This window comes from Coenobita brevimanus, chromosome 45, assembly GCF_032717465.1.
Source record: "Coenobita brevimanus isolate Jiangsu-jjx chromosome 45, ASM3271746v2, whole genome shotgun sequence".
Taxonomy (NCBI): domain Eukaryota; kingdom Metazoa; phylum Arthropoda; class Malacostraca; order Decapoda; family Coenobitidae; genus Coenobita; species Coenobita brevimanus.
The window spans coordinates 40,128,652-40,138,651 of record NC_136998.1 but is presented as its reverse complement, the minus strand read 5'-3'; the positions used below and the strand labels follow the sequence as shown (position 1 = coordinate 40,138,651).

Sequence of the window (10,000 nt, the reverse complement as noted above, 5' to 3'; positions counted from 1 at the left end):
CTCCTCCTCCTCCTCCTATTCCCCTACCCAGTAACTCAATATATGCCAAGACAAAAATGCTAGCTTCCCCCTTTCTCTCTCTCTCTCTCTCTCCCTCTCAAGTAACCCAATATGTAATGATAGACGGACCTCGATTTCCCGATGCAAATAAGAAGGATATTTTTACCGATATGGGTGGGAGGGAGGGAGGGAGAGATGGAAGGAGGGAAGGAGAGAAAGAAGGAAAGAGGAAGGAAGGAGAAAAATAGAAGGGGAGAGATGGAGGGAACGAGGAAAGGTGATGGAGAGGAAGAGGAGAGGGGAGAGAAGAGGAGGGACGGGGAGGAAAATAGTTAGAGGGAAGGAGAAAATTAGAACTGGGGAAGGAGACGAAATTAGATAGATAGATAAATAGATAGATAGAGAGGTAGACTGGGGGAGGCAGATTGATAAGTAGGTAGGGAGGTAGGTAGATTGGGAGAGACAGATTGATAGGCAGGTAGGTTGATTAGGGGAGACGAAGTGATAGGTAGATAGGGAGATAGATAGATACATTGATAGATAGGAAGGGAGGTAGGTAGGTAGGTAGGTAGAGAGAGAGAGAGAGAGAGAGAGAGGGAGTCAGGACGGGGAGGGATATTTACGTAATTTGCAACCCGTCAATACGTCTGCCATTTCTCCTCAGCATCACCGAGTATATTTTGAGTGACTGACAAGGATAGCATTTTTAGCCATGACGTCATTCAGGTTTTTTATTTTGAGTCACTGTGGAATATTAGGCGTAGGAGAGACTTTTACAATAGATTTTTCCGTGACGCGTGTAGGTGGATTACTGGAGGCTTGTGTATGTTGTTGTTGTTGTTGTTATACTGCAGAAGTGTAGACTAATATTTTGTCTTTCAGTTCTGGGTGTTGTTCAGTGTAGTTTGTTTATATTGGTTTGTGTATAATTTGTGTTATTCATATTTTTCGATATTGACGGTAACTTTTTCATTAATTGATCTGGCAGTTTTTTTCATTTTCGGATATTTTTCTGGGTAGCATATTTTTACTCGCATTCCGGTCTGTATTTATGTATTGCTTGATATATATATATATTGTATCAGCTTTACCTGTGTAGTAACATCGAGGCATGGAGGAGTAGGGCTAATGAAAGGATCCGTTGAGTTGACGTAGACTGGCGATAAAAGTCTATTGATTCCACACACCATGTTTCATATTCGAGTACAATATTTATCATCTCAAAACGATGATATTATGTTTTAATATTTTCAGTTTCGAGAGGATTATATTGGACCAATGGAGGATCTTGTAGTGCAGGGATTAATGAAGGCTGTGTCTGACCATTTCAGTTCGAAAGGTCTGCCATGACCTTGCCAGGAAATAGGTAAAAGAAAGTAAAAACATGACATTATTTCGAATGTAAAAATATTCTGTAGAATATGTTCATGGAAAAATACTGTGGTTATAATCGATACATATAAGAGATAACACACACACACACACACACACACAGACACACACACTAGCTTTATGTCTGAAATGAAGTTGAGATGTCATTGTTAACACCAGGAGAGTACAGTAAAGAATATAGCTTAAAGATAAATAGATGAGAGAGAGAGAGAGAGTAGAAATTAGGCAGAGAAGCATCAAAACAGAGGGGAGAGGCTGCGTAGTTGGTTAGAGCGTCACGTGATGGCAGCACCTCCCCCATGTAAACATATTGATCGCCAGCTGCTGGTGCTGTGCTGCTGGTGGCGGCATTTTGACAAACTCTCTCTCTCTCTCTCTCTCTCTCTCTCTCTCTCTCTCTCATTTTTTTTAGGTCTGTCTTTTTCAGTCTCTTGGTGTCTGTTTCTCCCGTTGTCAGTATTTGGAGCTAATTGAAGTTATCTCCATTCGATAGATTCTCTCTCTCTCTCTCTCTCTCAGAAACACACACACACACACACACACACACACACACACACACACACACACACACACACACACACACACACACACACACACACACACACACTTCGCTGCTTCTATTGTCTTGCATCTTGAACTAATTGCAGTAATTTCCTTCCTGGACAGACATCGCTTTGATCCTCCTCTCTCTCTCTCTCTCTCTCTCTCTCTCTCTCTCTCTCTCTCTCTCTCTCTCTCTCACACACACACACACACACACACACACACACACACACACACACACAGATCAATCCTCATTTTCAAACCCTTCTATCTTTCACTGTCTTCCATTCTTGTCCTTTCATCCACAATATTTCTCCTTTTTTTCTTTCCCTTGCACCCTGCGTCGATCACTTCATATCATCGTCGTTGTTCATCCTATTTACACGTAATTGGCTGACATCCGGCATCCTGTATTACTGATCATCGTGCCAATAATCGTGTACCCTGCCCTATATCCGTTTCACACATATAGAACGCCTTTTTGTGTGGCTTCCAGCGAATTACGTTAGGCTTTCAGTAAAATTCTTTATTCTGATCTCAACCATAATAATAATAATAATAATAATAATAATAATAATAATAATAAAAATAATCATCTCTGCTGTTTCGGTGTCATATTCCTATTTTGTATTTGGAGGCGATTTGTTTGTGGCCACCCCTTACGGGATTAAGGCGTTTGGCAATAGATAATATTTCGTATAGTCTAGTTTCTTAACATTATGGCGCCTTATTTGTGCACTTCCAGACGGTTTTACTCAGCCTAGGAGAGAGGCAATAACCTTCACTGTCTCCAGACGATTTTATTCAGCATAGGGGTTGGCTTTCGGATTTGAGGGATTAGATGGTGCCTTCATTTAGCTCCTCCAAGGCGAGATATTTTTCCTTCTAATAAAACCGTCTGGAAATAGAACTGTTAAATACGTCATTGGATTGAAGGGGTTAATGAAGGCTGTATCAACTTCCTCCAGTTCAAAATGGCTGAAGTCCAGTGAAACGCTCCGTATATAGAAATAAATCAGAATATGTCCAACTGCAGGGCTAAAGGAGTTGAAGATGGGAAAGGAAAATATTTTTGGTAAAGTCCCCTCTCCATTGTGTCCATTACGAAGCCTCTGACAACACAGGCCAGACAATAGCCGAGACCCCCCGTTTTCACTCGGGTAAACGTCTTCATGCACTCCTTCTCAGAGTAAGATAAAGGAAGGAACGTCTCTACCTAGCCGGGCATTCAAGTGGGTTTGTTGTGAGCGCCCCCCCCCCCTCTCTCTCTCTCTCTCTCTCTCTCTCTCTCTCTCTCTCTCTATGAATGGAGGAACCGCGTTGCCGACGAGGTCTCAGTTCATAAAATTTCCCCAGCCTATTTTGTATTTATGCTTGCGTGTATTTACGCTTTTCTTCATTGGTACAAACACCAAACGTTTAGCAGTCAATGTAGAGCTTTAAATCAAGAATTCGCAAAGAACGTACGGATTTGTGGTGATAGTTAACTATTATGGAGCCTTGTTTATCTTAAAATTTGGTTAGGATTCTTTATAAATACAAATGCAAGGCAAAACTAAAGGGAAGTGCATCGCAAATCCCCAACCTCCAACAAAAACACCGAACGATGTATTTAGGCGTCGTGTACAAATTCACAAGCTAACATAGGTAGGGGAAAATACCTTTAAAACTCCCAGGATATGTATAGAGGGATTAGTACAAAATCCCCTGCGAGGGCGATGAAATATGAGAAAATGTTTTTGGGTTTTGAAAGGAGGGAAATGTTGGTGGCGAAACGAGTGGCAACCCCGCAGGCCGGGCGACGGGCGGGTCCATCCTGCCGGCGCGGATGGGGGAGTCCACTAAAAACCAAAAGCAGACCTCAATAAACCGATATAGCTTCGTAGTTACTCAGAATATATGGCGTCAGCTTTGTGATTATATAGTTTTATATAATAGCTATGAATGGATGGGGCAGAGAATACGAAAATGATAGAAGAAAAGGGGGAAATGAGAAATTTTGAGGCGGGGCACTAAACAAAAAACGCATCGAAAACATGGCTGAATGGAGCTCCCAGCCTTCCCAAAGGTGTGAGAGTAGGAGGGACCATTTTATTGATGCTACCTTCAGACGATTTTCTTGGTTTGGGGGAGACACGTGCTGGTGAAGAGGTTAAGTTAGGCAGTATCCTTCTATTTCGAAAGCTCTCTCTTAAGCTGAAGGAAATCGTCTGGAGGAGGGAGGAGTAAGATGAAAAGCCGCCCTTCAGTTTAATTGGCAAATTCCTTCAATCCTTTGGTGCATTATATATTCTTGCTGTTTCCTGACGATTTTATTCAGCTTTGGAGATAGACCTGGAAGGGTTAGATACTTCATTAACCTCTTCATTCCAGCGACGATTTTTTTTTTTCTCCAGGGTATTTGATGTAGGAGAACTTTGTTACAGATTTCCCAATTGGAGACGGTACAGTCTTCCTTAACATGTTCAATACCTGGTGTGTCTGTGGTGTGGTGGTAGTAAAAGGATGTTTGACTGAAGAGGTTAGTTTTTTCTCACCAGACGTCTCTCTTAAGCTAAATGTCTTCTGGAGGTAGCAAAAATTAAAACACACACACACACACACACACACACACACACACACACACACACACACACTCTCTCTCTCTCTCTCTCTCTCTCTCTCTCTCTCTCTCTCTCTCTCTCTCTCTCTTACACACACACACACACACACACGGGATGGAGGGGTGAATGGTCGAAGTAACTGTAATCCTAAGTTCATGTGAATGTGAACCCAGTAGACTGCAGGCTGAAGTTGCCCCCGTCTTCCAGTCCACCTTGCTCCATTTACAGGATAGGGTGGGAGCGACGTTTGCATACCCAGGCAGCGGGCCCGTCCAGCTAATATCAGTGCCACCACGCGAAGGTGAAGGTCAGATACATAAAATACGGAAAATCGGCCGCGAAATAACTGGACCTTACAAGATATGGATAACATACGAGGGAATATTGAAGTGTGATATGCAGACTAAATCGGCGAGGAATGGGCGTTAGGAAATCGGCAGTTATAGTACGAATCGGTACACATTAAACCCGCCTAGTGAACATAATGAAACAGACGGCGGTGATAATGGTTGCCAGCGAGTGTGGGATTATATCTGGAATGAATAGCGCGTCGCCATGAATATTCCGCCCAGTGTCCATTATCTTTGTAAATTGAAATGCAGATAGGCAATATACATAGATTTACATTATTATACACGTGGGTTAGTCTGGGACCCACTAAGCTAAAGCCAGTCTATAACGGGCTTTGGCGACTGTATGAGAGGGCTTTGGAGATCCCTAACGCCTTTTCCTTAACTGTTTATTTTCTTTTACGCTCAGAGAGAGAGAGAGAGAGAGAGAGAGAGAGATGTGGCATGTTTGAAGGATTAAGTATATGTGGTTTCAGTCATTCAGTAAAATACATACAGGGTGTTGCAAAAGTTCACGGAGAAATAAAAGCCTAACACATTTTTCACTACCATAATTCACCCTGCAGCGCCTACATCTCCCACTCCCACACTGCACACTGCAACACCTACATTTCCCACTCCCACACTTCACACTGCAACACCTACATTTCCCACTCCCACACTGCACACTGCAACACCTACATTTCCCACTCCCACACTTCACACTGCCATACTTCAGATTGCCACATCTACAGTGTCACACTTCACACTACCATACCTCCCATTCACACTTCACACACATTATGCTACCGTGCCTCACACTGTCACGCTTCATACTGTCATACTTCGCACTGCTACATCTGACAGTCACACTTCACTGACTTCACACTCATCACATGCTACCATACCGTATACACTTCTCTTACACACACACACACACACACACACACACACACACACACACACACACACACACACACACACACACACACACACACACACACACTACCTCCTTGCCTTACTGAAGCTCCCTTATTAAACCTGCCTTGCCTGATGACCTGCATATGATAAAGTCTTTCATGTCAATATTCCTGCGTCAGCCCTGGCCATATCGCCCTCGTCAGCTCATATACTGCTGACACGGTGCCGCTCCCCCCTCCCCCTCCTCTCTCTCAGGGACACACGTACCTTACTATGGCTTGACGGCGAGGAAGTGAAGTGAAGGAAAAGGTGATAAGGGTGGCGGTAAGGGGAAGACGGGGGAGGGGTGAGGTGGAGGGTGAGGGGGTAGACACGAGGCCTAGGTGTGGTGAAGGGGTACAAAGATACACAGATAGCACACACACCATACGATCCTTATAAGGTACTACCACTCACGGATGATAGCCTACTGTCTGCCTGCGCCTCTTATGTTTATGTTTTTAAGGCGTTATAGTTATGCGTGCTTGTGTGATTCTTCTCTTACCCGGAGGCAAGTACGTAGCATGGGGGCAAGTTTTATGAATGGGTTGATGCCTTTCCTGTCATCAACCATCACTTAGAGCCTTAGGTATAAATTTTTTCCTTCTCTTAGACCACCTGCCATCCAAGCCTAAGCCAGCCAGACCCAAGGAAGAGATTATAAGTGTGTGTGTGTGTGTGTTTTAAGTGTGTGTGTGTGTCCGCGTGTGTGTGTGTATGGTAGAATCGTCGTACATGCCAGTGAAAGGTCAGCATGGAAATTGAACTTTGTATTAACCTTTAGCATACCAGGAACTTTTGATAGATGTAATTCTGGTCCCGATGATATATTTTTATAATACCAGGTGATTTAATACCAGATAAATTCTACACCAGACGATTTTAATACCAGATAGACTGATTCTACACCAGACGATTTTAATACCAGATACATTGATTCTACACCAGACGATTTTAATACCAGATACATTGATTCTACACCAGACGATTTTAATACCAGATACATTGATTCTACACCAGACGATTTTAATACCAGATACATTGATTCTACACCAGACGATTTTAATACCAGATTGATCCTGAGGCCAGAGGAGTCCAGTCTTGCCTAACACCTATTTGAAGCTGAAAAGGGGGGCTGCCAGAGATCGAGCAGCGTGGAGAGCCTTTATAAACGATACGAAAGGAGCGTCAGGCGGTTTTATTCAGATTAATACCATTTTCCTGTTGTGGAATAATAGGAGGATTTTTTTTTTTTTTAACATCAGTCATTTCATTTGAGATTAATACTTAAAAGCGTGTGGATGAAAAACTGTCTTTTGTGTGTGTGTGTGTGTGTGTGTGTGTGTGTGTGTGTGTGTGTGTGTGTTGGTAGGTAGGTAAATATAGTGTGTGTGTGTGTGTGTGTGTGTGTGTGTGTGTGTGTGTTGGTAGGTAGGTAAATACAGTGTGTGTGTGTGTGTGTGTGTGTGTGTGTGTGTGTGTAGGTAGGTAGGTAGGTACATACAGTGTGTGTGTGTGTGTGTGTGTGTGTGTGTGTGTGTGTGTGTGTGTGTGTGTGTGTGTGTGTGTGTGTGTACCAGATCACGTTGCCCAAGTGACGATATCAGCATTTGACAGTCTGCAAGTGGCACACCCGCACGTGACAGCAGTACATTTGCTCCTTATTACTGCTGGATGACCCGTAACACCTCTTCCGTAGCGATTAATTCTTCCATATTACACCATAACTTTCTGTTGGATTATATCGTTTTAATATCGATAAAGTTTGCATGAGTAACGTACAAGAGGATAATGAGGTGTAAAGAGCGGAATAAATCGCTAAAGAAGAGGTTTTAGGAAATCCCGGAAGTGACTCAGCAAGACCCATAGTAAGTGATAACAGAATATTCAATTGGCACCCGACTCACAGTAGATAGATAGATAGACAGATAGATAGGTAGATAGATAAACACGAGTAGGTAATAAGTTAGTTTGATAGATGCATGAATGATTGAATAAATAAATAAACGAATGAATTGAATCACCCTCCATCACCGAATCCAATACTGTATCATCAGGAGCGAGATAAAGACAGTGACCAGTCGCTAATCCTTGAGCGGCATTATGTAAGCAATAAACCCCAACCAACCCTCTGATCTGAACCCCTTATTTGACGCATGGGGCGCCTTAACCCACTAAACCACCAGGCGTTAAAAAAATGATGGCAACGAGACTAATGGCATACACACACTAAGAGAAAAATTGTGTTAGTGTGTTGTGGTAGTAGTGTGTTGTGTTGTGGTAGTAGTGTGTTGTGTTGTGGTAATGAAGTGCTGTGGTTGTAGTGTGTTGTGTTGTGGTAGTGAAGTGTTGTGGTAGTAGTGTGTTGTGTTGTGGTAGTAGTGTGTTGTGTTGTGGTAATGAAGTGCTGTGGTTGTAGTGTGTTGTGTTGTGGTAGTGAAGTGTTGTGGTAGTAGTGTGTTGTGTTGTGGTAGTGAAATGTTGTGGTAGTAGTGTGTTGTGTTGTGGTAGTAGTGTGTTGTGTTGTGGTAATGAAGTGCTGTGGTTGTAGTGTGTTGTGTTGTGGTAGTGAAGTGTTGTGGTAGTAGTGTGTTGTGTTGTGGTAGTAGTGTGTTGTGTTGTGGTAGTAGTGTGTTGTGTTGTGGTAGTAGTGTGTTGTGTTGTGGTAGTAGTGTGTTGTGTTGTGGTAGTAGTGTGTTGTGTTGTGGTAGTAGTGTGTTGTGTTGTGGTAGTGAAATGTTGTGGTAGTAGTGTGTTGTGTTGTGGTAGTAGTGTGTTGTGTTGTGGCTGTGAAATGCTGTGGTTGTAGTGTGTTGTGTTGTGGTAGTAGTGTGTTGTGTTGTGGCTGTGAAATGCTGTGGTTGTAGTGTGTTGTGTTGTGGTAGTAGTGTGTTGTGTTGTGGTTGTGAAGTGCTGTGATAGTAGTGTGTTGTGTTGTGGTAGTAGTGTGTTGTTATAGTAGTGTGTTGTGTTGTGGTAGTAGTGTGTTGTGGTAGTAAAGTGCTGTGGTAGTAGTGTGTTGTGGTAGTAGTGTGTTGTGGTAATAGTGTGTTGTGTTGTGGTAGTAGTGTGTTGTGTTGTGGTAGTAAAGTGTTGTGGTAGTAGTGTGTTGTGTTGTGGTAGTAGTGTGTTGTGCTGTGGTAGTAGTGTGTTGTGCTGTGGTAGTAGTGTGTTGTGCTGTGGTAGTAGTGTGTTGTGTTGTGGTAGTAGTGTGTTGTGTTGTGGTAGTAGTGTGTTGTGTTGTGGTAGTAGTGTGTTGTGTTGTGGTAGTAGTGTGTTGTGCTGTGGTAGTAGTGTGTAGTGTTGTATGCTGTGGTAGTAGTAGCGTGTTGTGTTGTTATGGTGTGGCGTCAGCATGGGAGGGATGATCCTACCTGACGTGGCATTTCACTCTCCTCCCCCTCACCCCCACCTCCCCCATCCACCCTACCTCCCCATCCCTACCCCCACCTCATCCCGTACCCCATCCCCTCTCGTCCCCTCCCATCTTCCCTCACACCCTCTCGTCTCGTCTCCCCGCTCATCCTCCACCCCCACTCCATCCCCTCCCAACCCCCTCATCCCTTTCCCAGTCCCTCACCCTCCACCCCTACTTCATCCACCACCCACTCCCCCACCTTTCATCCACCTCATCCCCTCCCCACTCCCTCCTCCATTCTCCACTCCTTCATCCACCCCACTCCTCTCTTCCACCAAACCTTCCTTAAGTGGATGGTATAGAATCTAGGGCTTTCTACCTCTCTCCACCCTATCACCATCTCCCATTTATTTATTATTCATTATTTCTTTATTTTTTTATTTATTTCCAGCAAACTATCATCCCCCCCCTCACGCTTCCCTTTCCCTCCTCACCTCTCTACCATCTCTCTCTCTTCCCATCATATCCCCCCCACCACCCCACCCCCTCTCCATCCCCTCCCTTTCCTTCCCCTCCCCTTGAAGTGAAGTACAAACATTAATCATTTATCATTCACACATTCCAAGGCCTGTATTCTCGCCGTTAAGTTCCCTAACACCTTTTTCTATGCGGTTTATTTATTATTATAAGCAGAATAAGGCGATACTGCGACTCTAGATCACTTCCCCAACACTTCAGCCTGCATCCTACTTAGAGAGAGAGAGAGAGAGAGAGAGAGGTCGTGGTGCAGAATTTAATACCCTCGAGGGAAACCT

The 10,000-nt window shown here is 43.7% G+C and overlaps 1 protein-coding gene and 1 long non-coding RNA gene across 2 annotated transcripts in view; one reads left to right on the top strand and one right to left on the bottom strand.

Moving 5' to 3' along the window:
* The window catches only part of Cdk5alpha (Cdk5 activator-like protein), a 39,979-nt gene that overhangs the window by 9,978 nt on the left and 20,001 nt on the right, over nt 1-10,000 (bottom strand). The window lies entirely within an intron of this gene.
* The window catches only part of LOC145398353 (uncharacterized), a 47,196-nt gene that overhangs the window by 36,306 nt on the left and 890 nt on the right, over nt 1-10,000 (top strand). The window lies entirely within an intron of this gene.